The sequence below is a fragment of the Trichosurus vulpecula genome, assembly GCF_011100635.1.
Source record: "Trichosurus vulpecula isolate mTriVul1 chromosome X unlocalized genomic scaffold, mTriVul1.pri SUPER_X_unloc_1, whole genome shotgun sequence".
NCBI classification, from domain to species: Eukaryota; Metazoa; Chordata; class Mammalia; order Diprotodontia; family Phalangeridae; genus Trichosurus; species Trichosurus vulpecula.
Window position 1 is genome coordinate 2,974,220 of NW_023494377.1, and position 26,884 is coordinate 3,001,103.

Sequence of the window (26,884 nt, forward strand, 5' to 3'; positions counted from 1 at the left end):
ATAACTTTAAAAAAAATAACTTCCATATACCACAGCTGTACAAACATACAAATGAATGTATTAGTCAAATCTGATTGGCCATTTCTGAACAGTTCTATAGTTTACTGTTAATTACTTGTGAAGCATTCTCATAAGCTATTCCCAACCCTCATACTTTCTCATTTCAACTTTTTCTATTATTTCCCTTCTGATCCTTGACCTTTTGGTCCTTTTTTGTTATATTCAGCTGCCAAATTGACATTTCGAAAGCACAAATCTCACCGCTCCTCAAGAAGAGTCAGTGGCTCCCTTTTGTTTCTAGGATACAATCCAAAGTCTTCTGTTTCTCATCAAAGGTCTAAAGCCCTCTACAATTCTGATCCAACCTCTTTCTAGACTGTCTTCATATTCCCCTTCACACACCCTCTGTCTTTCCCCAGGTTGTCTCCCTTGTTTGGGATGTTCTCCTCCTCACTTCTGCCTCTTGGAATGCCTAGCTCCCTAAAAGGTTCAGCTTAAGGGCCATATCCAACATAAGACATTTCTTAATCCTCCCATTGTGCTAATGCACATCCCCTTCCTCTTACCCTACACACATACACACACACACACACACACACACACACACACACACACACACCAGTTATCCAGTATTTATTTGATAGATGCTGTACCCTCTCTGGGCTTACTCTCCCAACCCATACTTGTACTGATGTGTTGAATTCCCACAGGATTCTAAGGAAACCCAGAGAACTTGTAACAGTTAGGTGGTACTGTAGTATGTACAGTGCTACACCTGGTATCAGAAGACCTGAGTTCAAATCTAGCTTCAGACACTTACTAGCTGCATGACCCTAGGCAAGTCACTTAACTTCTGCCTGCCTCAGCTTCCTCATCTGTAAAATGGGGATCATAATAGCACCAAATTTGGACAGCCAAAGAAAATACCCAGAGCCAAGAGATGGAGCATCTTATTTGAGGAATAGTAAGGAGGCTAGTGTCATGGGATTGAAGAATAAGGTGTGAGAAGATTGGAAAGGTAGGGCTAGGTTAAAGGGTTCCTATAAGGATCAAATGAGATAGTATTCGCTCTGCACTTAGCACAGTGCCTGGCACACAGTAAGTACTTAAAAAATATTTTCTTCCTTCCTTCTTCCCAATACTACTGCTCATGAGCCCCCGTCTGGTGCGTTCATCAACATGTGTGTGTGTGTGTGTGTGTGTGAATCAGTTGACATCAATTAGCTTTTGCAAAGGGATATTTATTAAGAAAGTATATCGAGGACAGAGAGTGCAAATACATGCCCCAAACAGGAAGTCCATTCTCCCCTTGCATATACAATGGCCCTGGAGAGAGTGGATTCAGTCTTATAGTAGTTGATTCTAATGCAGTGAGTACACGTGTAGGTGACGTGTGGGGCCAAGGAGAACCTTGTAGTGGCTGACCCTGAGAGTCTTTTCTCTCTTCATCGAGTCCTCACTAAGTTTGCGTCAGGCTGTGGCATCACAATGGATGAATTGTCCTCTTGCTCCACAGGACTGGTTCCTTCCAATGTGGTCTCAGCTTCTGGGTCCAATTGATGCTAGCTGGGCCATGTGGTTTCTGCTGCTGGATCCAAGGGTCTCTGCTACTGACCTCTGATGGTTCTTCTGGGCTTTTGAAGTTCAGAAGGTCATAACTTGGATACTCTCATCTCCAGCTATTCATTCACCTAAAATCAGGAAATAATAAACCAAAAGAAACAGGTAATGTATGCATATGGGTACATGGAGGCTAGATGTAGAGAATGTAGATTTCTACTGCTCTTCCCCAACCCTGCTGCTCATAGCAGCTCTCCGCTAGAGACAAAACCGAGAGACCATCCACTCAAACTTTCACATGCCCTATCACCTCTGCCTCAGCCTTTACTGAGTCATCAATCTACTGGCCCTTCAGCCAATCAGAAGACTTTTTATCATCCCATAGCACTAAGTGGGAGTCTTCACAACTGAAATTGGCTTCCAAAGTTCCATGTATTAGACTGGCAACAAGCAAAGAGTACTGCTCATGCCTTGTAAAAGCCATCAAGAACAAAAAAGCTAAGCATGCTTTAAGGACTAGCTCCTCACTAACCTTCCCCCCCAGGCAATTTTTAATGGACTTATCTGTGTATATTTCCCCTACCCAGTATTCATTCAACTCTTCTACCTTCTCTTCTCCTGACCCTTTACAACCCTCCCTTAAACCTTCCCTCCTGTAGGTCCTTTATGTGTGCTATCGTGATACCATGTTGTTCTTTCTTTGTCTGCAGTTTATTTTCTTTTAAAAACAATAACCTATAAACAAAAAAAAAACACTAACATTGCATAGTGGACAGAAAGCTCATTTGGGAGTTAAATTGCATTGGTAGAGAAGCTGATCAACAGAAACCTCGCAAACTGATGAAATTACAAGTTTGTAAAGAAAAAAACCCTACAAATATGAAAAAAATGATTTCGCTACTTAATATTTTCTTGATTATTATATACTGAATTTCTTTTCTTGTGTTTCCATTGCGTGAGGCATTTGTTTACAAATTGAATATTCTGCTCACCTCCCTCCCTCCCTCCCCTCTTCATTTCTCTTATCCCTCCCCTCCAATTCCTCAAATGCCTTTTTCATTGAAAGTTCATCTTTTTAAATCGATGAGTAGATTCAGTTTTGAAGTTTATAACATTTGGGGTTATACCTTGAGTTGCTTTGCACTTAGGAATGTACTATATTTCATTTTCTTCCATGATTTCTCTTGACTATAGAACAATCCTGGGTTATTCTAATTAGCATTCCTTCATACTTGAAGGCCTTTCCACCATGTTTGCAAAATCTGTTGCTTGTTATTGACATTGTAAATTGTGAAATTGAACCAACTTTTCATCTCCCCCCTGCTAGATTCAACTCCATCATCATCATGCCCCCAAGCCAGATACCTTCTCCCACTCCCACCTCTAGATTTGTAGCTTGTTTGTGCATTGTCTTTCTCCAAGAGATGGAATGTCTTATTTGAGGAACTACACAGGGGGACAATATCAATGTATTGAAGAATAAAGTGTAAGAAAACTGGAAAGGTAGGGCCAGGTTAAGAAGGGCTTTGAACACCAAACTGAGGATTTCGTATTTGCTTCCAGAGGCAATAGGGAACTATCAGAGTTTATTGAGTACAGGAATGGATGACATGATCGGACCTGTGCTTTAGTGAAATCAATTTGGTAGCTGGAGGATGCATTGGAGTGGGGAGAGCCTTGTGGCTGGCAGACCCACCAGCAGCTATTGGAATGGTCCAGGTGGGAGGTGACGAGGGCTTGCACCAGGGTGCAAGGGGTGGGGGCAGTGTCAGGGGGTAGAAGGGTTTATATTTAAGATGCTGTAAAGGTAAAATTGACAGGTCTTGACAACATCTTGGATATAGGGGATGGGAGAGAGTGAAGAGTTCAGGATAACACCTAGGTTTTGAGCCTAGGGAACTGGGAGAATGGTGCTGCCTTCCATAGTAACAGGTAGCACTGCAGTGGATAGAGTACTGGTCCTGGAGTCAGGAGGCTCCTCTTTCTGAGTTCAAATCCAGCCTCAGACACTTCCTAGCTGTGTGACCCTGGGCAAGGCACTTAATGCTGTTTGCCTCAGTTTCTTCATCTGTAAAATGAGCTGGAGGAGGAAATGGCAGGCCACTCCAGTATCTCTGCCAATTTCTTGCCAAGAGAACCTTAAATGGGGTCACGAAGAGTCAGACATGACTGAAAAACAAGTATAACTAAATGCTTCTCCACCCATAGCAGGAGGGAAGAGGATAACTATTTCTCCCTTTGGCACTTTTACAACTAGGAAAGCTGTGTCTCAAAGATATTATGTGACTTGGAAACCTGAAAGGGAAGTTTCTTGAATGTCAGTCTCATTTCTACATCAAAGAGCTTATAGGATCACATTTCCAATTTGCACCAAACACTGGCTCTCTGACTTTTCGGGTCCATTTCCAAAGGTGATATTAGTTCAAATTGGTTTGTAGCTCAAACTTAGCTGAGAGCAATTTCTGAGGCTGCCATCCAGAGTGGAACATTTCACTTGCCTATTAATCACAGAAATACAAAATGTCAGAGCTGAAAGGTGCTTTCAGGACCATCTATTCTAAATTTGGAGAAGGAAATTGAGGCTCAGTGTGGGAAAATGACTTGTCCAAATTCACATAGCTACATGTAGGCCTCCTGAATTCCTACTAGATCAGAGCTCTCTGTTTCCCTGTAAATGTCAGATGCATTAGTAGCTTGCATTCCAAGTACCACATTTTTCTTGCAAAGGACAATTTCACTGCATTACCAATTTGCTGGTGATGTGTCACAGCTAGAACTCTATTTTTGCTCTGGAATGAGCAACACTATTCCTCCCTACCCCACCCCACCCCCTAAATAACAAGGGGTTTCTAGGAGAAGATATTTCCAAAGGAAATCTTGCTTGTACCCAGAAGTTAATCTGTTAATATGGATCAGTCAGTCAGTCAATAGATGAATATGGGGAAGTTAGGAAAGTTTTTTTTTATTTCAGTTTTGGACATTTGGAGTTTAAAATGTCTACAGGACACTTAGTTCAGGATGTCTAATAAGCATTTGGAGATGTGAGATTGAAGGTCAGCAGAGAGTTTAGGGCTGGATAGGTAGATTTGAGAATCACCACCACAGAGATGAGGAACTGATGAGATCAACAAATGAAGTGGTATCAAGGGAGAAGTGAAGAGAGCCCAGAACAAAGCCCTGTGAGATACCTGTAGTAAGCAGGTATGATCTGGATGAAGATCCAGAAAAGGAGACTAAGGAGCATATTTCTAAATTGTTTTGCAAAATGGTTGGACTAGTTCACAGATGCACCTACAGTGCATTAAAGTACCTGTTTTGCCACAGTCACTCCAGCATTTGTCATTTGTCCTTTTTTTGTCCATTTATTTAATCTGATGGCTGTGAGGTGGCACCTCAAAGACGTTTTGTTTTGCATTTCTCCAATTATTAGTGATTTAGAGCATTTTTTGATAGTTTGACTTTCTTCCCTTAAAAACTGTCTATTCTAATCTTTTGATCATTTGTCAATTGAAGAATGGCTCTTTTTCTTATACATTTTACTTGGATCCATATATATCTATATACACATATAGTTAAAAGAGAAACTTACTGCAAAGATTTTTCTTCCCAATTTCCTGCTTCTCTTCTAATTTTAACTGCATTGGTTTTATTTGTGCAAAAACTTTTTTCAATTTTATGTAATCTAATTTGTCCATTTTACCTCCTGTGAACCTCTCTATCTCTTCTTTGGTCATGAACCCTCACCCTATCCATGAGTCTGACAGGTGATTTCTTCCATGCTTCTCTAATTTGCTTACACTTTGTACGTCTAAATTAAATTCTCATTTGGAGCTTACCTGGGAATACAGGGTGAGATATTGGTCCATACCTAGTTTTTGCCAGACTACTCTCCCATTTTCCCAACAGTGTATATTGAATAGTGAGTTCTTTTCCCAACAGGGATCTTTGGATTTTTCAAATTGTGTGCGTTTGCTTCTATATATTGTGTACTTAGTCTGTACCACTGATTGATCATTCTGTTGTGATGATTACAGTAGTATATTTTGAGATCGCATACTCCTAGGCCCTTTTCTTTCTTTCCTTTTTTATTGATTCCCTTGATATTCTTGACTTTTCGTTCTTCCGGGCGAATTTTGTCATTATTTTTTCCAGTCCTATAAAAGTAAACTTTTGGTAGTTTGATTAGTATGGCATTGAATAAGTAAATTAATTTAGGTAGTCATTTTTATTATATTACCTCAACCTACCCATGGGCGATTAATATTTTTCCGATTATTTAGATCTGTCTCTTTCTGTAAAAAGCACTTCGTAACTGTGTTCATAAAGCTCTTACGTGTGTCCTGGCGGGTAGACCCCCCAAGTATTTTATACCCCCTGTAGTCATTTTAAAAGAAATTTCTCTTGCTATTTCTTCCTGCAGAGTTTTGCTGGTAATATACAGAAATGCTGATAATTTTTGTCAGTTTATTTTATATCCTGCAACTTTGCAGGATTATGTCACTTAGTTCTCTAGTTGACTCTTTAGGGTTATCTAAGTAAACATCATATCATCTGCAAAAGGTGATAATTTTGTTTCCTCATTGCCTATGTTTATTTCTTCAATTTCTTTTTCTTGTTTTATTGCTATAGAATAATATCGAATAGTGATGGTGATGAGCAGCCTTGCTTCCCCCTTGATCTTACTAGGAAAGCAATTAACTACACTACAGATAATATTGGATCTTGGTTTTAGATGGATATTACTTATCATTTTAAGGAAAACTCTCAACTTATTCCTGTCTTATCCAGTGTTTTTTTTAAAAAACAGGAATGGGTATTGTATTTGGTCAAAAGCTTTTTCTACATCTATTGAAATAATAATAATATGATTTTGTAGTTTTTTATTATTAACAGGGTCAATTATGTGTATGGTTTTCCTGATATTGACCTAGCCCCATATTTCTGGTATAAATCCAGCCTGGTCATAATGTATGATCTTTGTGACATACTGCTATAGTCTCCTTGCTGACATTTTATTTAAAAAATTTTTGCATCAATAGTCATTAAGAATATTTGTCTATAGTCTTCTTTCTCTGGTTTGATTCTCCCTAGCTTAATATCAGGACCATATTTGTGTCATATAGGGAATTTGGTAGGACTCCTTTTCTTATTTTTTCAAATAACTTATGTAGTATTGGGATTTTTTAAAATGTTTGGTAGAATTCACTTATAAATCTATCTGATCTTGGGTCTTTTCCCCCTTAGGGAGTTCATGCATGATTTGTTCAATTTCTTTTTCTAAGATAGGGTTAAGTATTCTATTTCTAGGTTTTTTAATCTAAGAATTTATTATAGTTTCATAAATATCCATAGATTTCATTTAGTTTATCAGTTTTATTGGTATATAGCTGGGTGAAATAGCTTTTAATAATTGCTTTTATTTCTTCTTTATTGATTATGAACCCACCTTTTCCATTTGTGATATTGCTAATTTGGTTTTCTTCTTTATTTTTCAATCAAGTTAACTAATGGCTTATCGATTTTATTGGTTTTTTCCCCCCAAAGCAATGCAGCTTCTAGTTTTATTGGTTTAATGTTGTTGCTTTTTAAAACCTTTGATTGTGTTCATCTCTGCTTTGATTTTCAGAATTTCTATTTTGGTGTTTAATTAAGGTTTTTAATTTGTTGGTTTCCTAGTTTTTTAGTTGCATGCCAAATCCTTGATCTGCTCCTTCTCTCTTTATTGATGAAAGCAGTTAGATATATGAAATTTCTCCTAAGCACTGCTTTGGCTGTATCCCACAAATTTTGGTATATTGTCTCATTGTTATCATTATCTTTAATGAGATTAAACAAATAGAACAAGAGAAATCTATGATTTGTTTTTTGACCAACAAGTTATTTAGCAGCCAATTAACTTTTAGTGTTTGTTTCAAAGGCACTTTGTTGAATTTATTGTGCTATGCTTGGTAAAAGATGCATTTAATATATTTGCTTTTCTGCATTTGTATGTGAGGTTTTTATGCTCTAATAAATGGTCAAGTTTTGTGAAGGTGACATGCAAAACTGAGAAATAAGTATACTCCTATTCCCATTCACTATCCTCCAGAGGTCAATCAATCTAACTTTCCTAAAATTATATCAAGTTCTTAACTGGTTTTTGTCGTTGTTGTTTATTTTTGGTTAGATGTATGTATGTCTAGGAGTGGTAAATTGAGGTCCTCCACTGTTATGATTTTACTATTTCTCCTTATAACGAATTTAATTTTCCTTGAGATGTTATACCATTTGGTACATATGTTTAGTATTAGTTCATTGTCTGTGGCACCTTTTTGTAAAATGTAGTTTCTCTGTTTATCTCTTTTAATTATGTCTATTTTTGCTTTTGCTTTGTCTGAGATCATGACTGCTACCCCTGTGATCCTTAATTTTATAGAGGAAACTGAGGCCTAGAGAGGAAAAGTGACTTGACTAAGGTCACATAGCTTGTTAGTGGCAGAGCTGGGACTAGAACTGGGGTCTCTTGGTTTCCATTCAGTTTTCTTTCTACTATACTATACTTCCTTCCTACCTCCTTGTATACATTTACCGTGTAGTCATCAGAAGGTAGTTAGGATATAATATGATAATAGGACTTGGGGATAACATAAATCCTTAAGCAGTTATGTGTTCCCCAGGTCTCATCATCACATTATGTTACATGATCATGTTACATATTATAATTATATCTCATCCTATTTTGTTACGTGATCATGTTACATATTATAATTATATCTCATCCTATTTTGTTATGTGATCATGTTACATATTATATTACTTCCTATTTTGTTACGTGATCATGTTACAGGAGAAAGAGGGCTGGATCTAAAGGCCTCTACTAATTATTACTTCCCTCTGTGACCTTGGGCAAACCACTTTCCATCTCTGAGCCTCAGTTCCTCCAACTGTAAAACGGATTGCATTATATGACCTCAAAGGTCCCTTTCAGCTTGAGCTCTAGGATCCTTTTGGTGAGTTTAGGCAAATCACTTTACTTTCCTGTGCCTCAGTTCCCTAAATAGAAAATTAGATGGCTTCTGCAGCCCCTTCTAGCTCTAAATCTATGAATACTTCAAAGAAGGGAGTAAAATTGATAGAAGGGTCAACTCATCAAGCTCTATCTCTCTAGCCCTAACCTCTTCCTGGACATAAAGTCCAATAGCTCCGACTGTCTGTGGGACTATCCACTGGTCTCCTCCACCTCAAGGTCGTGCTGGTGTATATCGAATTCTTAACTCATCATCTTCCCCAAGAAAAATTGCCTCTTTTTCTAACTTCTTGATCTCTATGAATGGCAGGCACCATTATCCTTCCAGTCTCTTAGGCTAAAACCTCAGTGTTATCCTCTTTCCCAGCCACATAGTTGTAAAGGTCATTTTTTATTGTTCAGTCATTTCATTCGTGTTGAGGTCTCCATGCCCCATTTGGGGTTTTCTCAGCAAAGATACTAGAGTGGTTTGTCATTTCCTTCTCCAGCTCATTTGGCAGATGAAGAAACTGAGGCAAACAAGGTTAAATGACTTGGTTAGGGTCACACAGCATGTAAATGTCTGAGGCTGGATTTGAACTCAAGTCTTCCTGATCCCAGGTCTGGTGCTCTAACCATTGTACCACCTGATTGCCCACACGCTTCTTAAGTGCCATATCACGCTGTTGGTTCATAATGAGCTAGTCTTTTTCAATTAATTCCTCTCTATTCATGCCTCCCCCATTTTAGAGTTATGAGTTTGATTTTTTCAAACCACAGTTATCCTTACTGAGTTTCATCTTATCAGAGCCAGACCACTGCTCCTGCCTGTTGAGACTTTGTCAGATCCTGACTCAATCATACAGTGTGTTTACTTGCCCTCCCAGCTTGGTGTTATCTGCACATTTGGTTAATTATTCCATTTATGCTTTTATCCAAGTCATTGTCAAATGTGTTAAATAGCACAGGACCAAACACAGATCCCTGGGGTCCTCCACTAGAGACCTTTTGCCAAGCCAACACTGAATTCTTCTTTTAGTCTGGCCATTCAACCAAGTGTCAAATTCTGCTTATTGTATGATCTATCAGTTAGCCCACATTTCCCCAGTAACAGGATAAGATACTTTATCAAATGCTTTGCTTAAATCAATATATACTATTTCACATTGCTTGGTCTATCCAATTTAAAGGCACCAAACGTGCTTTCATTGGTATAGATAACTTCCTGCAAGGAAACTCCCTCTACCCATGTAGATTGGTATCTGCTCTTCAAATTCTAGTCTTAGAGGAAGAACTGTGTGGGGTACAATGTAATGGATTTGGTCTGTGGGGGTCAGAGGTAAGGTCTGAAGCCAGGTAGGAGTCAACTATCAGGCATTTGTCGCATGTTTGAAACCCCTGAATGTGGTTAGTTTTCATTTATAAGTAATGGAAAAATGAAATGTGACTTAGAGGAGGAATTAATAATATTCAAGTCCTGAGCTACGCTTAGTAAAATTTTGCTGTTTGAGGTAAAAACTCTTGGGACTATAATTTGATATTGTTTTGAGTTTTGATTACAGGGATGGTTGTCTGAATTATCATGAAGCCAATGGTAGAAAGTCGCATGTGCTGCAGTCTGAAAACTGCTACAGGTGGATGTCTATGCCTGGGAAAAGTTTTGAGGATGACCTTCACATGGCCCTCTTCACTCAGGTTCCCCATTCTTCTATTTCCTTTCTGAACAGGAAATTTCCTCACCTGGTTAATCCTGAGCCTGGCTTTTGATACCCTGTGACTACATGATTGATTGGCAGACATGACTTATTCCTGGAATCAAACAGAGCTGATGGAGATTCCCCCCCATTATGGTTCATGTCAGATCAGTCTGTGCCCTGGAGGGAACAAGTCTTGACATTATCAAAACTATCCCCGCTTTTCCTTTCATAGAAAATTTCTATAATCAGGGCGGGTGAGCAGTAGAAATTTTGTAAGTAAAATACTAAATTTGTTAATTAACAAATCGATAGCGGAATATCTCTGAGTTACTATAACAGTAAGCAAGTATGAAAAATCTTAGGGGCCAGCTAGGGGGATAGAGTGCTGGCCCTGGAGCCAGGAGGACTGAATTCAAAAATGGCCTCAGATACTCACTAGCTGGATGACCCCGAGCAAGTCACTTCACCCTGTTTGCCTCAGTTTCCTTATCTGTCAAATGAGCTGGAGAAGGAAATGGCAAATCACTCTCTGCCAAGAAAACTCCCAAAGGGGTCACAGAGGTGGACACAACTGAAAAAACTGAGCAACAACTGTTCCTGACTCCATCCAGCACTCTATCCACTCTACTCTATGGTCTTGCTCAAGGTTGCATAGGTAGTGGTAAGTGGCAAAACCCAACCCCAAAGTCCAGGTCTTTTCCTATCGTTTCTATGTACCACACTCCCTCTCATGCTGAGAGACGCCTCTTTCTCCTCCCCAAATGGATCAGCTCCAGCAACATAGGGTTCCCCTTCTTCAGAGGCTCCTTCAGACATTAACTACTTATGATTGACATCCAAGTCTCAAAAGTATTGCTTCCTGGCAAATAATGCAGAAGACTGTTGACTTTCAAGTGATTCTACTCAGAGAAGCTTTGAGGTTATTATACTTGGAAATAAAAAAATATTTTAGATCTCTTGTCTAGACCTATGGTTTCAATTTTCAAGTACAGGAAATAAAAGTGGGAGCAGTGGGTAGAAGTTGTTGCTGCTGTTTTGTCAAGTATTTTGGGGGTTTTCTTGGCAGAGGTACTGGAGTGGTTTGCCATTTCCTTCTCTAGCTCATTTGACAGATGAGGAAATTGAGGCAAACAGGGTGACGTGACTTGCCCAGGGTCACACAGCTAGGAAGTGCCTGAGGGCAGATTGGAACTCTGGTCCTCTTGACCCCGGAGCCAGCACTCTATCCACTGCAGCGCCACCTAGCTGCCCAATGGGTAAAAGTTACAGAGAGGCAAATTTAGATTTGATGTAAAGAAAATTTGGTAACAAGACTGTGCCTTCAGAAGCTAGTTTAGAGACTACATGTTGAGGATGCTCACTGGAGATTTTTGTTCAGGAAAGGTTTAGATTGGATGTTTTTAGGCCCCTTTCAACTCTGAGATGCTGCAGTTCTAGGCTTATAGGTGTAGACCTGTAAAGGGGGACCTCAAAGGTCATCTAGTCCAATCCTCTTATTTTACAGATGAGGAAACTGAGGCCCAAAAAGGTTAAATGACTTGCCCCAAGTCATACAGCAGGAAGTGGCAGAACTGGGATTCAAACCCAGGTATAGGACCTAACTTGAAACCCAGCACTCTCCACTGGACTATACTGCCTCCCACTACTTGTGTGCAAGACAGGATTTCTTCAGTTTCCTGGATTAGTCCTTTAAAAGCTCCTATCTGATGAGTTTCTGAATGAGAAACAAACTCAGCAGGCTTTTTCTTCTCTCTCAAGACTCAGGCAAACAGCTTTTGTGCACTTCAGCCTGGCCACTGAACAACTGGACTCAAGCAACAGGCAACAGACGGTCTGTGGTTTGTTGATGCTCACCCCCTGGGCAGTGGGAGTGTCCGCTGGAATACCAGGGCCCTGCTCTGCCCCTCAGCAAGGCTCACTGCACACAGATACTTCCGGGTTGCCTTCTGCCCCACACCCCACTGACCTCTGAGGCCAGCAAGAAAGGGCCATACTTAATCGTCACTTGAGTGTGTAATTCAGTTATCTACATGGTTGAGTGGTTACCAGTGTGAGGATTCCAGAAGCATGGGGCCTGTGGTAATGCTTCCACAATACCAGGGAGATCCTGAAGCCCTGTTTATATTGTTGGGGGAGAGAGAGACGACAGTGAGGGAGAGAGTGGCAGACATGGAATCAGGAAGACCTTGGTTTGAATCCCACCATATTAGCTGTTTGACCCTGGGTAAATCACTTCACCTCCCTTCCAGTTCTAGAGCTATGATCCCGTAAGTTTACAGAAAAACTAAAGGGATATTAAGCAGAATGAAAGGGACCAACGACTTGAGTTTGGGGGAGAAAGATAGCACGGCCTTCTTGTGATGGTGAACCTCTCTAGAATCAACAAGTAAAAGTACCTACTATGTGCCAGGCACCATGCTAGGTGCTTGGGATACAACGATAACAACAAAAAAGAAATAGCCCCTGACCTCAAGGAGCTTATATTCTATCAGGGGAGACGACGTATACATATGTAAGTATTTACAACAAATAGAAGGTAATGGGGAGGGCAGGGGGGCACTAGCAGCTGGAGGTGGTATTAGACTTGAACTTTGAAAGAAGCCAGTAGGCAGCATGAAGTGGGAGGGCATTCCAGGCATGGGGGACTGCCTTGCAAAGGGATAGTGATGGGAGATGAAATATATGTGAGGAACAGCAAGAAAGCCAGTTCATTGAAATGATGGAGGCTTGGTATGGTGGTAGTGGAGTGGGGTGAATATTTCATACACCTTAGCCATGGAAACCAAAGAGGAGAAAAATGCATCTCAGGGTCATCACCTATCATCTGCTACTTCGTAGGGGTGAAAAGTTTGAAGCAATCATATCCCTTATTCAACTTTTTCCCCCTACTGAATTGTTTAGGAGTTTTCCTTTTTTCCTTCCCCTCCAGGTCTAAACCTTTCTTTGACACCAACTAGATTCATTTTTGAAAAAAGATGTCCAGCCTGGGGTGTAGGGAGCTGTTACTTTAAATGAGCCAGAACTTTAGCCTGCTTCCTCTCTTATCCTCATTCCTCAAGAGATAAGAATCAGAAGGAGATGTGGCCAGAGCAGATTGAGTCCTTGGCAACAAAACAAGGCTAAATACTAGAGCTATTTGGATTTTGAAGTATTTCAAGGTCAACTCTTTCAAGACTCTCACATCTCTCAGAATTATGGGATCCAGAAAAGCCTTGACTAATGAATCAATGTTAATATGGAGAGAGGTCACTAGCAATATGTTGCAAGATGTGCCCTTGCCCTGATTTTTCTTTTGTTTTCCCCAATGTATTTATCAGTGAGCTTGAATAAAACGGTGCATGGAAACTTTCTAAAATTTTGCTTCTGGAAAATGATCCAGAAAATTTTCAGAACTTAAATGTTTAAAAAAAGCAAAAGAAAGAAAATGCATGTGACATTTAACCTCTTCAACCCGGCTTCCTCTCCTTTCCTCAAGGATAGTTTGGGTCCCAAAGAGAAATGTTGCTGATACTAAGAAGTGTGGCGCTACATCATTGTGAGCCACTAGATGGCACTCGAAGCTCAACTTCATAGTTTCTCTCCCTCCCTCCTTCCCCCCCCCTTCTCTCTCTCCCTCACTCCCTCTCCCTCTCCCTTCTCCTTTCTCCCTCTCTCTTATCCATCTCTCCCTCTCTCTTCTTTCTCCCTCCTCTCTCTGTCTCTGTCTCTGTCTGTCTCTCTGTGTGTGTCTGTGTCTTTCTCTCTCTTTTAACAGATGAGGAAACTGAGGCCCAGGGAGGGGAAGGGACTTGTCCAAGGTTGCCCTTGTAGTGAATGTTAGAGAAGGGATTTGAAGCCACGTTTTCTCACTCCAGAGATAATGCTCTTTCTAGGGTACTGGAGTACATAGGCCACAGCCTTATTAGTGATCCCAGGTGCTACCTTTAAAGCTTCCAAAGAACCCAGAAACAATCCACAAAGAGCAAAAATACATTTGAAAGTGGGCACGATCTTCTCGTTTAAGTCTTGCTTGCATTCTCAGCCCACTCCCAAAGAATCCATTTAGTTCACCTATCAGCTGGATGGATTTGCTATAGTTAAAATGATCATAGATTTAGAGCTGAAGGGATGTTAGAGCCATTGAGTCTATCCCCCTGCCCCCATTTTACAGCTGAAGAAACTGAGTAACAGAAATAATAAGTGGCAGAGGCAGAATTTGAACTCAGGGCTGCTGACTCCAAGTCCGGTGCTTCAGCTCTATGCATTACTCCAAAAGTAAAGTGTATCAACATTAACCCACCAAAAAGAAGAGCTCTCACCAGCCACTGCTGCTATCTCTGGTGGATTCTGATTTGCCCCATGTGATCCTTCCCCCCCCCATCTCTTTTGTATCTTACTTTTTTGTTCTCATGGTGGAGTTGGGGAGGGAGGGGAGAAAGGTACACCCAAAGGCCTTTCTTGGCAGATGGTGGATATCATGGCTTCATAGAAAGGGAGAGTCATCTAACCATGCTCAAGCTGGCCTCAGTTTCGCTGATCATGGATTCCACTTCCTACAGGGACTGTGTTCACCCCTAGCTAGCCCTAGCCAAGGATGGGAAACCTGTAGCCTCGAGGCCACATGTGGCCCTCTAGGTCCTCAAGTGGGGCCCTTTGACTGAATCCAGTTGGATTCACTTGAGGACTTAGAGAGGCACATGTGGCCTCGAGGCCACAGGTTTCCCAGCCCTACCTAGACAAATCAACTGCTTCATCCTTCTATTTGCTAGCCCTGCAAAATTCCATCCTATCCTTTTCCCTTCCACCCCCTCACCCCAGTTTAATCACATGGTCAGATATCTACCTTTTCTGTGTCTCCTCTCTGTGTGTCACAGCTGGGGGGAGGGGAGAGGTTGTCCTCCCCCCTACCCCCCTAAAAAGGTTGCAATACACTCCAAACACCCTTTTTAAAGCTCTTCCAGGGAGAATGACATTAGCCCAACTTCTGAACTTAGCCCTTTGCACATTCCTTGGAGTCTCCTCCAGCTCCCACACCTGTCTGTCTTTGGCACTTCAAGATCCAGAAAAACACAGGGGAAAATAGATCCCTGCTGTGAATAGGAAGCCTTTTCAAAAAAGGTCACTAGAGAATAAAACCAGCTAACAAAAATTGATTTGGAAAATAGTGGAAGATGGGAGCTAGAGAGATATTGTATGTTCCAAAAGGGGAGGTGGGTTTAGACCACTGAATTCTATCTATCCTCAGTGAAATTGTAGAAAAGGTTATTGAAATGGTTTCTAAGCACTTAGAAAAGGAAGTGATTGCTACGAGTTTGGCAGAGTCTTACTAAGAACAAATCAAGGCAGACCAATCTCCTTTTTCAATGGCAGTGTAGTATGGTGGGTAGTAAGCTGGCCTCAGAGCCAGAAAAACCTGGGTTCAAGTGTGACCTTTGACATTACTGCCTCTATGACTGTGAATAAGTCACTTAACCTCTCAATACCCTAGGCCAGTGGGGTCAAACTCAAATAGAAATGGGAGCCACTAGATTGTACCTAAGGATCCCTGTGGATGTGTATTGGTTTCAAAAGCCACATATGAACATTAGTCATGTTTTGATGTATTTTTATCCATGTTGTAAAATACTTCCCAATTATATTTTCCTCTGGTTCCGGCTATGCACAGGAGTGTTGTGGGTCATGGGTTTGACATCTCTGCTCTAGGCTCTCCGCCTTTGCTCTCACCTCACCAAGGTTGGTTCCCAGGCAGTTCTCCTTCCTTGCTGGGTCGGTACATGGGCAGATCTCCGCTTTTTCTCTCACCTCACCAACTGCTCCTGCTGAGTCTGTATGAAGGCAATTCTCTGCTTTTTCTCTCGCCTTACCAACTGCTCCTGCTGCTGAGTCTATAGGAAGGCAGTTCTCCGCTCCTGCTTCAGGGCTGCAAATACAATACAATCTCAGGACATTCACCCCTCCAGCACAGTCCAGAGCCAGGCTAATCCACTCAAGCCCTGGCTCTGGCCATCCCCACCTCCTGAAAGCCTCTGCTTATTCTCTTCCTACAGCCTCTGCTCTGGCCTGTCTCTTCTGGAGTTCTAGTGGGATAGGGAGGGGGAAAGAGAGGTTATCTCCCAGGGAAACCGCTCCCATCGCTGTTACTTACCTGTTTTCCCTCCGGCCGTTGCTCCTCCTGGGGCTCCACAGAACCATAGTCATCACAAGTATAAAGAGCAACCCAATAACTGGGAAACATACAACCACTATCCCAGTCCCCCCAAATCCCATACTTTCCTTTTAATTTGCAGATCCTGCCAACTATGCCATTTTGTAACAACAATGTTGCTAGCAGCTGCTGTGGGAGTGTAAGACCAATAACACCAGCATACAGGAGGGCTGCTAGCACAGGTTCTTTGAAGATGACAGAGAGGACTCACAACCAGGTATTTCTGGATCTGAGGCCAGCTTGCCACACAATGCTGAATGGTTGCAGATCTACTAAGTCCACATTCTCTGGAAAAGAAAATTTGCAAGTAAGCCAAAAGTCTCATACCTTTCTTAAAATGCCTGATTTTTAAACTGGCACCAGACTGGTACAGGCTCTCATCACCTAAAACTTGGATTACTATAGTAGTTGCTGGTTGGTCTCCATGCCTCCAGTCCTTAATATACTCAGCTGTCAAAGTAATCTTCCTAAATCACAGGTCTGACTTGTCACTTTCCTACTCTATAAACTCCACTGGCTCCCTATCACCTCCAGGATCAAATACAAAATTCTCTGTTTGACTTTCAAAGGCCTTTATTCCCTGTGCCCTCTCAGTCCTCTCACACCTTATACCACTTCCCACATACCATGCAATCTCCTGACACTGGCCTTCTTGTCATTCCCTGCACAAGACACCATTTCCCAACTCCATGCCCTTTACCTGGCTGTCCCCCATATCTGGAATGCTCTTCTTCCTCAACTCCACTGCCTAATTTCTCTGGCTTTCTTCAACTCTCAGCTAAAGTCTCATCTTCTTCACAAAGCCCTTTCCAATCCCTCTTAATTGGGGATTCCCCTCTATTCATTATCTCCCATTTACCCTATATAAATCTTGTTTAGACATAGCTGTTTACATGTTATCTCCCCCATTATATTAGGAGCTTCTTGAGAGCAGGGACTATCTTTGGTCTTTTTTTTTTGTACCTCTAGTGCTTAGCACAGGGCCTGGAACATGTTGTTGTTCAGTCATTTTCAGTCCTGTCTGATTCTTTGTGACCCCGTTTGGGGTTTTTGTGGCAAAGATACTCAAGTGGTTTGCCATTTCCTTCTCTAGCTTGTTTTACAGAAGAGGAAGCTGAAGCAAACAGGGGTAAGTGACTTGCCCAGGGTCACACAGCTAGTAAGTTTCTGAGGCCAGATTTGAGGTCAGAGGGATGAGGCATCCTGACTCCAGGTGCTCTGTGTACTGCAGCGCCACCTAGCTGTCTACCTGGTTGGCACATAGTAGTGCTTAATAAATGCTTGGTGACTGATTGACTGACCTAACCCACCAGTTTGGCAAATAAGGGTTATTTGGAGTGGACCTGTGATTGTATCTATATGGAGAACAAGGAAATTCCCTTTACCAATGTAGGTCAGCTCCTTTTTTTTTACAACTTGTAGTCTTAAAGAGTTAGTTGCCTTGGAGAACTGAGAGTTTAAGTGACTTGCTCAGAGTCATGCAGCCAGGATGGGTCAAAGGTGACATTTGGACCCAAGTCCTCCTGATTCTGAGTCCAACTCTCTATCCACTATAACACATTGACTCCCTTTGGCCTCTAACTTGTATGAATAAGTCAGGGTGCAGTTTTAATTTCATACCTTGTCTTTTTCTAATTTTGTTCTTTCTCTTAGTTTTATATTAATTATTATCTTTGCTGTAACAAACTGATGGTCTGAAAGACTACCAATTCATATCAGGAACAAGTCATTTTCCGCTCTATTGAAATAGAATAAATTTCATTTTGGTAATGTTATTTGGTATTCTCCATATTGAGCACCTTCGTATTCTTTTCTGGAAGAAAGTATTCATGACAGATAGTCATGAGGTTTTTTTATAGTCCACAAGTATTTGGCCTCTCTCAGTCCTTGGCTCTTGATCTACATTTTCCAACATATTTTCCACTGAACAAAAGAGGGCAGCAGATGGATTAGAAATCAGAATCCAACAATCTGTTACTTACAAGAAACATACCTGAAACTGAAAGATGTGCACAAAGTTCAAAGAAGTGGATGGAACAAAATCTGTTATGCTTCACCTGAAGCAAGAGTAGCAATCATGATCTCAGACAAAGCAGCAGCAAAAATAGATCTAAAAAGATAAACAGGGAAACTACGTTTTGCTGAAATGTACCATTGACAATAAATTAATTTTAATACTAAACAAAAATGACAAATGGCATAGCATCTAAATTCTTAAAGAAAAAGTTAAGTTATAGGGAGAAGAAGGCAGTATAACTATAATAGTGGGGGACATCGCATTAGCCCTCTCAGACCTAGATAAATCTAAAGAAAAAAGAAGTTAAGAACCTGAATAGAATTTTGGAAAGGTTAGATATAGATCCCTGGAGATTAGTGAATGGGAATAGGAAGATGTATACCTGTTTCTCAGCTGTGCATGACACCTTCACAAAAATGGACCATGTATTAGAGCATTAAAAAATAAAAAATAAATGCAAGATAGCAGAAATATGAAATGCTTCTTCTATAGACTACAAGGCAATAAATATATTCAATAAAGAGCTGCTGAAGAAATTATCAGAAATTACCTGAAGACTACATAACTTAATCTTAAAGAATGAGTGGGTCAAAGAAAATGGAATAATGTAAATTATGGGTAGGCCAAGTCATGCTACTAACATCCTGATAAAGACCATGGGCTCAGAATATAGATTGAGACACAATTTTTTTGGAACTTAGCAAAGAGAGGAATTTGTTTTGCTTGACTATATATGTTTCTAACTGGGGCCTTTATTTTTCTTGCTTTCTCAATGCAGAGGATGGGGGAAGGTGGGAAGGAGATAAAATATATCATTGTTTGAAAATAATTTTCATTAAAATTTAAAAAAATAAGTGGGACTACAAAATAATATATGTATTTTAAGTGCCGCATGTTCAATTTATAAAAACTGATGGTGTATTAGGGCACAGGGACATTACAAATAAATGCAAAAAAAGCAAAAATAATATGCTCATCCATTACAAACCATACTGCAACAAAAAGAATAATCAGTTCAGCAATCACATATAGAAAGCAGAGACCCACAAGGAGACTTAATAATGAAATTCTAAATAATGAATGGGCCTTTGAGTATTGAAACCAAAGTTAGTGACTGGAATGCATTATGGGCCTGATAAATGCATGTTTAAGGGAAGTCTGCATAATAATAACGATGATGATAATGATAGCTAACACTTACATAATTCTGGGCACTAAGTTACAATTACTATCTCATTTGAGCCTCACAAACAACCCTGGTAGGTAGCTGTTATTATTGTTCCCATTTTACAGATGAGGAAACTGAGGCAGAGAGGAGATGAAGTGACTTGTTCAGGTTCATACAGCTAGTAAGTTTCTGAGGTGGGATTTGAACCTAGGTCCTCCTAATTCCAGGCCCAGCACTCAATTCACTGCATCACCTAGCTGCCTCTCAGTCATTTATGTTTCCTTAGGGATTCCAAGGACAAAGAGGCCCACTGGGGAGCCTGGAATGGCAGGCTGCATTTGAGTGAGTGCTGAAGTAATCTGGTCACAACAGGTTTCCCTATGCCCCAGCTGTGGGGATCAACCAGCTGTTACTATAGAAAGACAAAGAAAAGCTCGCTGTAGAGGTCTTAGTAGCTTGTCCAAATGGAAGAGGAAAGGACTTGACCAGTTTCCTCTAGCCACCTTGGATCATAAACGAGGGACCCCATAGCTAGAGTGCCCCTCCACCCTCCTCTAGCCTTTCCCTGGGATCACTCATCTCCCACCCAAGTAAAATCTCCTCTCTTACCTCAGCTTGAGTGGCCAACATAGTCACCATCTCAGAGCTCAGGAAGCCTTTGTCAGTTTCTCCTTTTTGGACTCCATCATCCTTCTTTAACTCTACCTTGATATCATGTCACTTCTTATATATTTTGGTTATAACTGGAGTAGTAAACATAACGATCATATTATTACATAACTTATTATATAAATAATATTATTATAATAATTATTATAGCTAATATTAATAGAGCTCCTACTATGTGCTAAGCACTTTACAAGTATTATCTCATGTGATCCTCACTATAACCCTGCTACCTACCATCTTACAGTTAAGGAAACCAAGACAAATAGCAGTGAAGTGACTTGTCCAGGGTCACGCAGCTAGTAAGTGTCTGAAGCTATAATTGAACTCAAGTCTTCATGACTCTAGGCCCAGAGCTCTAGCCACTGTGCTACCTAGCTGCCTCCAAACTTGACTGGGTCAAAAAGAGAAGAACAGTAAACCATGATGACTTTCTGAGCAACATTTTGCCATGACTCACCTAAGAAAACATCATATAACCTATTTACCTTACTCAACTCACCACCTGCTCTCCATACCCTCTGCACTAGGAATTAAAGCAGTGGAGCAATCCAAATGCATGGAAATCAAGACTTACAAAGATTGTTGATCACTCTAGCAGGGAACTGGAAAGAGTGCAACTACTCAGTGATGGGGAATGGCCAAAAAATGGTGGTGATGGATTATAATGGAACATGAGTATGTTGTTAGAAATGACAAATGTGAAATGAGAAGCATGGAAATGTTTCGACTAGCTGATGCAGAATCAACTTAGCAGGACCAGAAAAGAAATATGCCCAATGATGACGACAATGGAAAAGGAAAGGACAACACGGAGAAACTGAAAGATGTGTGATGATAGTGATCTCATTTGGCCCCAGTGAAGAACTGAGAAAGTCTACCTCCTACCTTTCATTTGAGAAGTGTGTTGGCATGGCATGGAGGATACGCCTTTGGAGTCAGTTGATTCTTTTGGCTGAACTGCTTCTGTCTACTTTTTCACCCTCTCTGTAGCAATGAGTGGCTTGCTAGAAGAGAGATGAGTATTACCTTTGAGTGTGATGTCAAAAAGACAACAACAAAACAGACTTTGGGGGAAAAGTGAAGGCAACAGGTGATGATCAAGCATGTGTTATATTCTAGGCACTGTGCACATAGTCAGGGTGAGGAAGAAGGAAGGGGCACCAAAAATGTTTTTAATACTCTCTTTTTACATCTCAGAAATTCCTCATTGACTCTATACCCACTGACTGTGACACAGACCCCATTACTCTAGCCAGGGTAGTCCAAGAATACCTAACGGCCTTGTCTAAACATGGATTTCACACCTTCAGCCTATCTCTGAAAGAGGGTAGGATTATGATACACCATCAGTGTTCAGAGGTCATAACTGGACACTGCATTGATCAGACTTCTACATTCCTGCTATTCTTTGTACCTCAAACATGCTCCAGATCTCTATAACCAGCCAAGAAGAATTTTACTCAACCCAGACTTTGACCATTGCACAGGACCATGAATTAATTCATCACCTACCTTGGCACTCTTCCCATTCTATCCTGTGTCTTCACTGAGACTCCCAACCTGGAGGGAGTTAATGTACTCCACACTGGGTAGAATCCTTAATCTTACCTGAGCATTGAGGGTGAGTACCTCAGACATGCCTCAGTGAGACCCATACATTTATTCCTTCCACATTTCAGGGGTTAGGGGCGTGGCACCCTGCAATCTGGAAAATCCACGTAAAAAGTTTTGGCCCTCTCTTCATACCAGAGAAATCGTCTGAATTATTATGGTATTAAGAGATAAGTAGGCTTCCACAAAACTCCCCCAAAATTACCATTTAATTTCTTATACCGACCCGAAATATATCAAAACCATGATGGAGAAAGTAGTGATGTAGAAGGTACAACTATGTTCAGTTAGGCCCCAGGACTCCTAACTTGTACTGCTACAAGGATACCCAACCCTACTCTCTTTCAGGGTCTGATCATAAAATTAGAAGCATCACTGCTACTAGGATGGGCTTGGAAACTTACTGTTCACTATGATTCCAAGTTCTGGAATTACCTAGGCTGAGGATCCCTTCCCTGCCCAAGTTCATTCCCATCCCTGTCAACCCCAACCTTGGTGCTACCTCATTCCTGCACTTTCACCGTAACCCCTGATGTATTTTGAACAAACTATGTTTCATATCACACAGGCAATTGCCACTACTAGCCCCACTCTAGACTTGAGTACTGTTATCTCTTTCACATTGTGCCTTTCGCCATCACAGTTTCAATATATTGCAGGTTGGAATAAGAAATTAAATGGGAAATTGGAGGGAGTTTTGCAGAAGCTGCAGATGACACATGAAGGCCAGCAGACAACCCAGAAGAAGTTTAGAAACTCAGAAATGCAAAAAATATGTGTATAGTAGTCTTGCATAATATCAAGAAAAAAGAAAAGGAAATCTGTGAAGTCAGAGGACTTCTTCTCTGGTACAAAGAGAGAGCCAAAAAATTTTATGTGGATTTTCCGGATCACAGGGTGCCATGCCCCTAACCCCTACAATGTGGAAGGAATAACTTTATGATTTTTTGTATTTAATTTTCTATGTATGCATCATTTTCCTCAATAGCCTGTAAGCTCCTAGAGGCTCGGTGGGCTTTGGATTTTGCCTTTATGTTCTGAAACTTAGCCTGGCACTTGGCACACAATCTGGGTCTGCTACATGCATGTTTAAGGGAATTCTATCCCTCAGTCTCTTTTTACCTGTTCTCGGGGTGGAGCCCACTGGGGAGTCTGGAGTAGCAGCCTTCATTGTAGATGTGGGTGATGCCCTGGGCTCCAGCTGTGGGGATGAACCAGCTGTTACTATAGGACAGGTGAAAGCATATAACACAGGTCTTGGGAGCTTGTCCCAAATGGAAGGGGGAAAGGACTTGACAGGTTGCTTCTAGCTACCTTGGATCATAAGCAACAGAACCCACAAATCCAGTGCTCCTACCCATAGCCTTTCCCTGAGATTGCTCATCTGACACCCAAGCCAACTTGACTTCTTACCTTGGCTTGAATGGCCAGTATAGATTCACCCTCTCAGAGCCAGAGCTCAGTAGCCATTTCCCAGCTTAGCAACCCCTCCTTTTTGCCCCCATCATCCTCCCTTACCTCTCTTTTGCTTCCAGTTTACTTTTTATACAGTCTGATTATAACTGGACCAGGAAACATGACTGTATGAAAGGAAAAGAGAAATGCAACAATAAATAACAATGACCTGCTGAGCAACAATGGGTACATTTCACCATGAGTCACCAAGGAAAAGATACATTTTCAAATGACAGGTGTACCATCACCACCCAATCTTCCCAAGCGATTCCCTTCTACCACCCTCCCCACCTTAAAATAATTACTATGAATGAAAATCCTTATTTACAAAAATGATTCATCTTATACATTCTTCTCTCCCTCTCTCTCTCTCTCTCTCTTTGCTAAAGGACATCTTTAGAAAGGGGACACTTCATATGTATGTGAGGCATCCAGCAAATGGACAAAGGGGACAAATATGGTAGTGGTCAATGTTGGAGGGTCTCAAGTGGACAGATGGATTGATTCACGGTGGGTGGGAGTCTTTAATTGGTCCAACCATTCTGGAATTTGAAATTAATTAAAAAATGTGACTAACATGTCCATGACTCTTGACCCCCAGATTCTACCACTAGGCATAAATGCTAAGCCATAAAAGACACACAGAATGGTCCCAAATATTCATAACAGCCATTTTTTGAAGCTAATAATGAACTGTAATCAAAGCAGCCCATTGAGTGGAGAATGGCTAAAAAGTTGTGGCACGAGACTGTAATGGAACATGAGTGTATTTTCTAAAGTGATCAATGTGAAGAGTTCAGAAAGCACGGAAATGTTTAGACTGATGCAGAATCAAGTTAGCAGGATCAGAAAAACAACTGACTATAACAACGGAAAAAGAACAACAAAAGAACAACAAAAAGAAACTGAAAGGTATGTAATGCTAATGATCTCATTTGACCCCAGTGAATAATTGACAAAAAATTATCTCCTTCCCTTCACTTGAGAAGTGGACGACTTATGGTGTGGAATGTAGTATAGACTTTTTGACTCAGTTTATGTCTTGGTTCCTTTGGTTGAACTGCTTTTTTTTTTTTTCAACTCTTCCTTCTCCACTGCCTCCATGGACATGGCTGGCTGGTTAGGAGGGAAACTTTAGGAGGTGAAGGTGATGTCAAAAGAAAAGATATCAATAAAACAGATTTTCCTTGAAAAGACAAATCAAAATACAATTCACAAGCATATACTAGGTTCCAGGTGCTTTGCACATTGAGGTTAGGGAAGGAAGGAGCCCCAAAATATGTTTTATTAATGATCTTGTGGATGTGAGGCATCTAATAAATTGGCAAAGGTGACAAAAGATAGCAATAGTCAATTTGGAGGATTTTGAATAATCAGGTGGACTGATTGACTCTTGATAAAACCAAGAGTCTAACCAGTCTGGAAATTAATTTGGAATTATTTGAAAGAAGAGATCATAACTCTTGACCTCCATGTTATATAGCTAGGCTTAAACTCTAAGCCAGTCAAAAACACAAAGAAAGCTTTCAGGTGTACTAAATATTCATAGCAGTCCTTTTTGGTGCTAGCAAGGAAATGGGAACAAGCTGTTGCCCCTTGATGTTGTTGCTGTTTGACCCCATTTGGGGTTTTCTTGGCAGAGATACTGGAGTAGTTTGCCATTTCCCTCTCCAGCTAATTTGACAGATGAGGAAACTGAGGCAAACAGAGCGAAGTGACTTTCCCAAGGTAGCATAGCTACTAAGGGTCTGAGGTCAAATTTGACCTCAGGTCCTTCTGACTCTAGGGCTGGCACTCTATCCACTGCAGCACCACCTAGCTGCCCTTGCCCATTGATGGAGAGTGGTGAAAAAAATAGTGGCACGGGATTGTAAAAGAACATGAGTATGTTGTCAGAAATGACAAATGTAAAGAGTTCAGAAAAGCATAGAAATGTTTTGACCAGCTGATGCAAAATTAAGTTACCAGAATCAGAAAAACAATGATGGAAAAAATAAAGAATGGCAAAAGGAAATTGAAAGATATGTAAAGACAATGAGCCCATTTGGTCCCAGTGAAGAGCTGACAAAGTCTACCTCCTTTCCTTAATGGAAGTAGTGGGAGGCTGTTCATTTGGAATGTGATGCACACCTTTGGTCTTAGCTGATGCCTTGGTTCCTTTGGCTGAGTTGCTCTTCATTTTGACTTCTCTCTTTTTCTCTCCTCCATAGCAATGGATGGCTTGCTGGACATGAAGGTAATGTAAAGAGAGAAGATATCAGTAAAATCGATTTTCATTGAAAAGTCAAGTCAAAATGCAATTAATAAACATGTGCTATGTTTCAGGCACTATTTACAGAGAAGTTAGGTGGGGGAAAGAAGGAATACAAAAAAAGTTTATTAATGCTCTTTTTTCCATTTTAGGAATTTCCCACTGACTATGCCCACTCACTTTATCACATAATCCATTACTCTAGCCAGAGCAGTCCAAGAAAACCTATTGGCCCTGTCTGAGCATGGATTTCACACCTTAAGACCACCATTTGTCTCCAGAAAGGAGTGGGGGGGCATTGCTATACCATCAGTGTCCTGAAGTCATAATTGGACATTTCATTCATGAGACCTCTACATTCTTATAATTCTTTACCTCGAACATAATCTAGATCTCTTTTGTGATGACTCCTACCCTCCTCTAGCCTTCCCCTGGTAACATTCATCTCCCACCCAAGCCAACTCTCCTTTTTACCCTAGCTTGGTTGTGTAAGTTTAGATTCACCCTCTCAGAGCTAGAGCGAAGGAGACCAGTAGCCCCCTAGCGATCATTCCTTTTGGCCCCCCTCATCCTTCCTCACCTCTTTTTTGCCTCTGAGTCCGATTATATCTGGAACAGGCAACATGCCTGCATGACTGGAAAAAGAGAAGAGGAATAGTAACTATGATTTTCCGCTCAGCTACCTCATTCTTCCCTGCCATTACATTGTGCCCTCTGCGATCCCTGTTATATTGTAAACAACCTGCCTTTCATTTCACACATGTCGTCACCCTCACCACCCCACCCCAAAATTATTTTGAACATGCTTTGCATTTATGTATGTATTATTTCCCAGCAACTGCCTGTAGGTTCTTAGATGCACGAAAGCTTTTTGTTTTTCTCTTTGAGTCCTGAAACCTAAGCTAGTACCTGGCACATAGTCTGGATCTGACAAATGTTTGTTTAAGGGAATTCTGACTCTCAGTCTCCAAGGACGATGGGGCCCATTGAGGGGCATGGCATGGCAGGCTGCATTGGGGAAGTGAGCAGTACCTTAGTGAAGCAATCTAGTTGTAGTGGGTAGCCCTGCTGTGGGGAGAAACTTGCTGTTATTACAGAAGGACAAGGGAATGCCCACAACCAACTTCTTGTTATCTTGTACAAATTGAAAGGGAAATGAACTTGACAAGTTTCTTCTAGTCATTCCATATCATAATCAAGGGACCCTATAACTACAGTGACCCCACCCTCCTCTGGGGTCACTTCTCTGGGATCACTCTTCTCCCATCCAAGCCAATTCTCCTTCTT

The 26,884-nt window shown here is 41.0% G+C and overlaps 2 long non-coding RNA genes across 2 annotated transcripts; both read right to left on the minus strand.

Moving 5' to 3' along the window:
- Positions 1 to 1,220: 1,220 nt before the first annotated feature.
- LOC118832987 lies at positions 1,221 to 16,470 on the minus strand. Its single transcript, XR_005009264.1, has 2 exons — positions 15,946 to 16,470; positions 1,221 to 1,691 (listed from the first exon to the last, which is right to left on the minus strand). It is a non-coding gene; the product is annotated as an uncharacterized LOC118832987 (long non-coding RNA).
- A 4,719-nt stretch (positions 16,471 to 21,189) lies between these two features.
- Positions 21,190 to 26,779, minus strand: LOC118833001. The gene is made up of 6 exons (XR_005009266.1): positions 26,507 to 26,779; positions 26,178 to 26,232; positions 25,477 to 25,570; positions 23,410 to 23,471; positions 23,014 to 23,092; positions 21,190 to 21,284 (listed from the first exon to the last, which is right to left on the minus strand). It is a non-coding gene; the product is annotated as an uncharacterized LOC118833001 (long non-coding RNA).
- Positions 26,780 to 26,884: the final 105 nt, after the last annotated feature.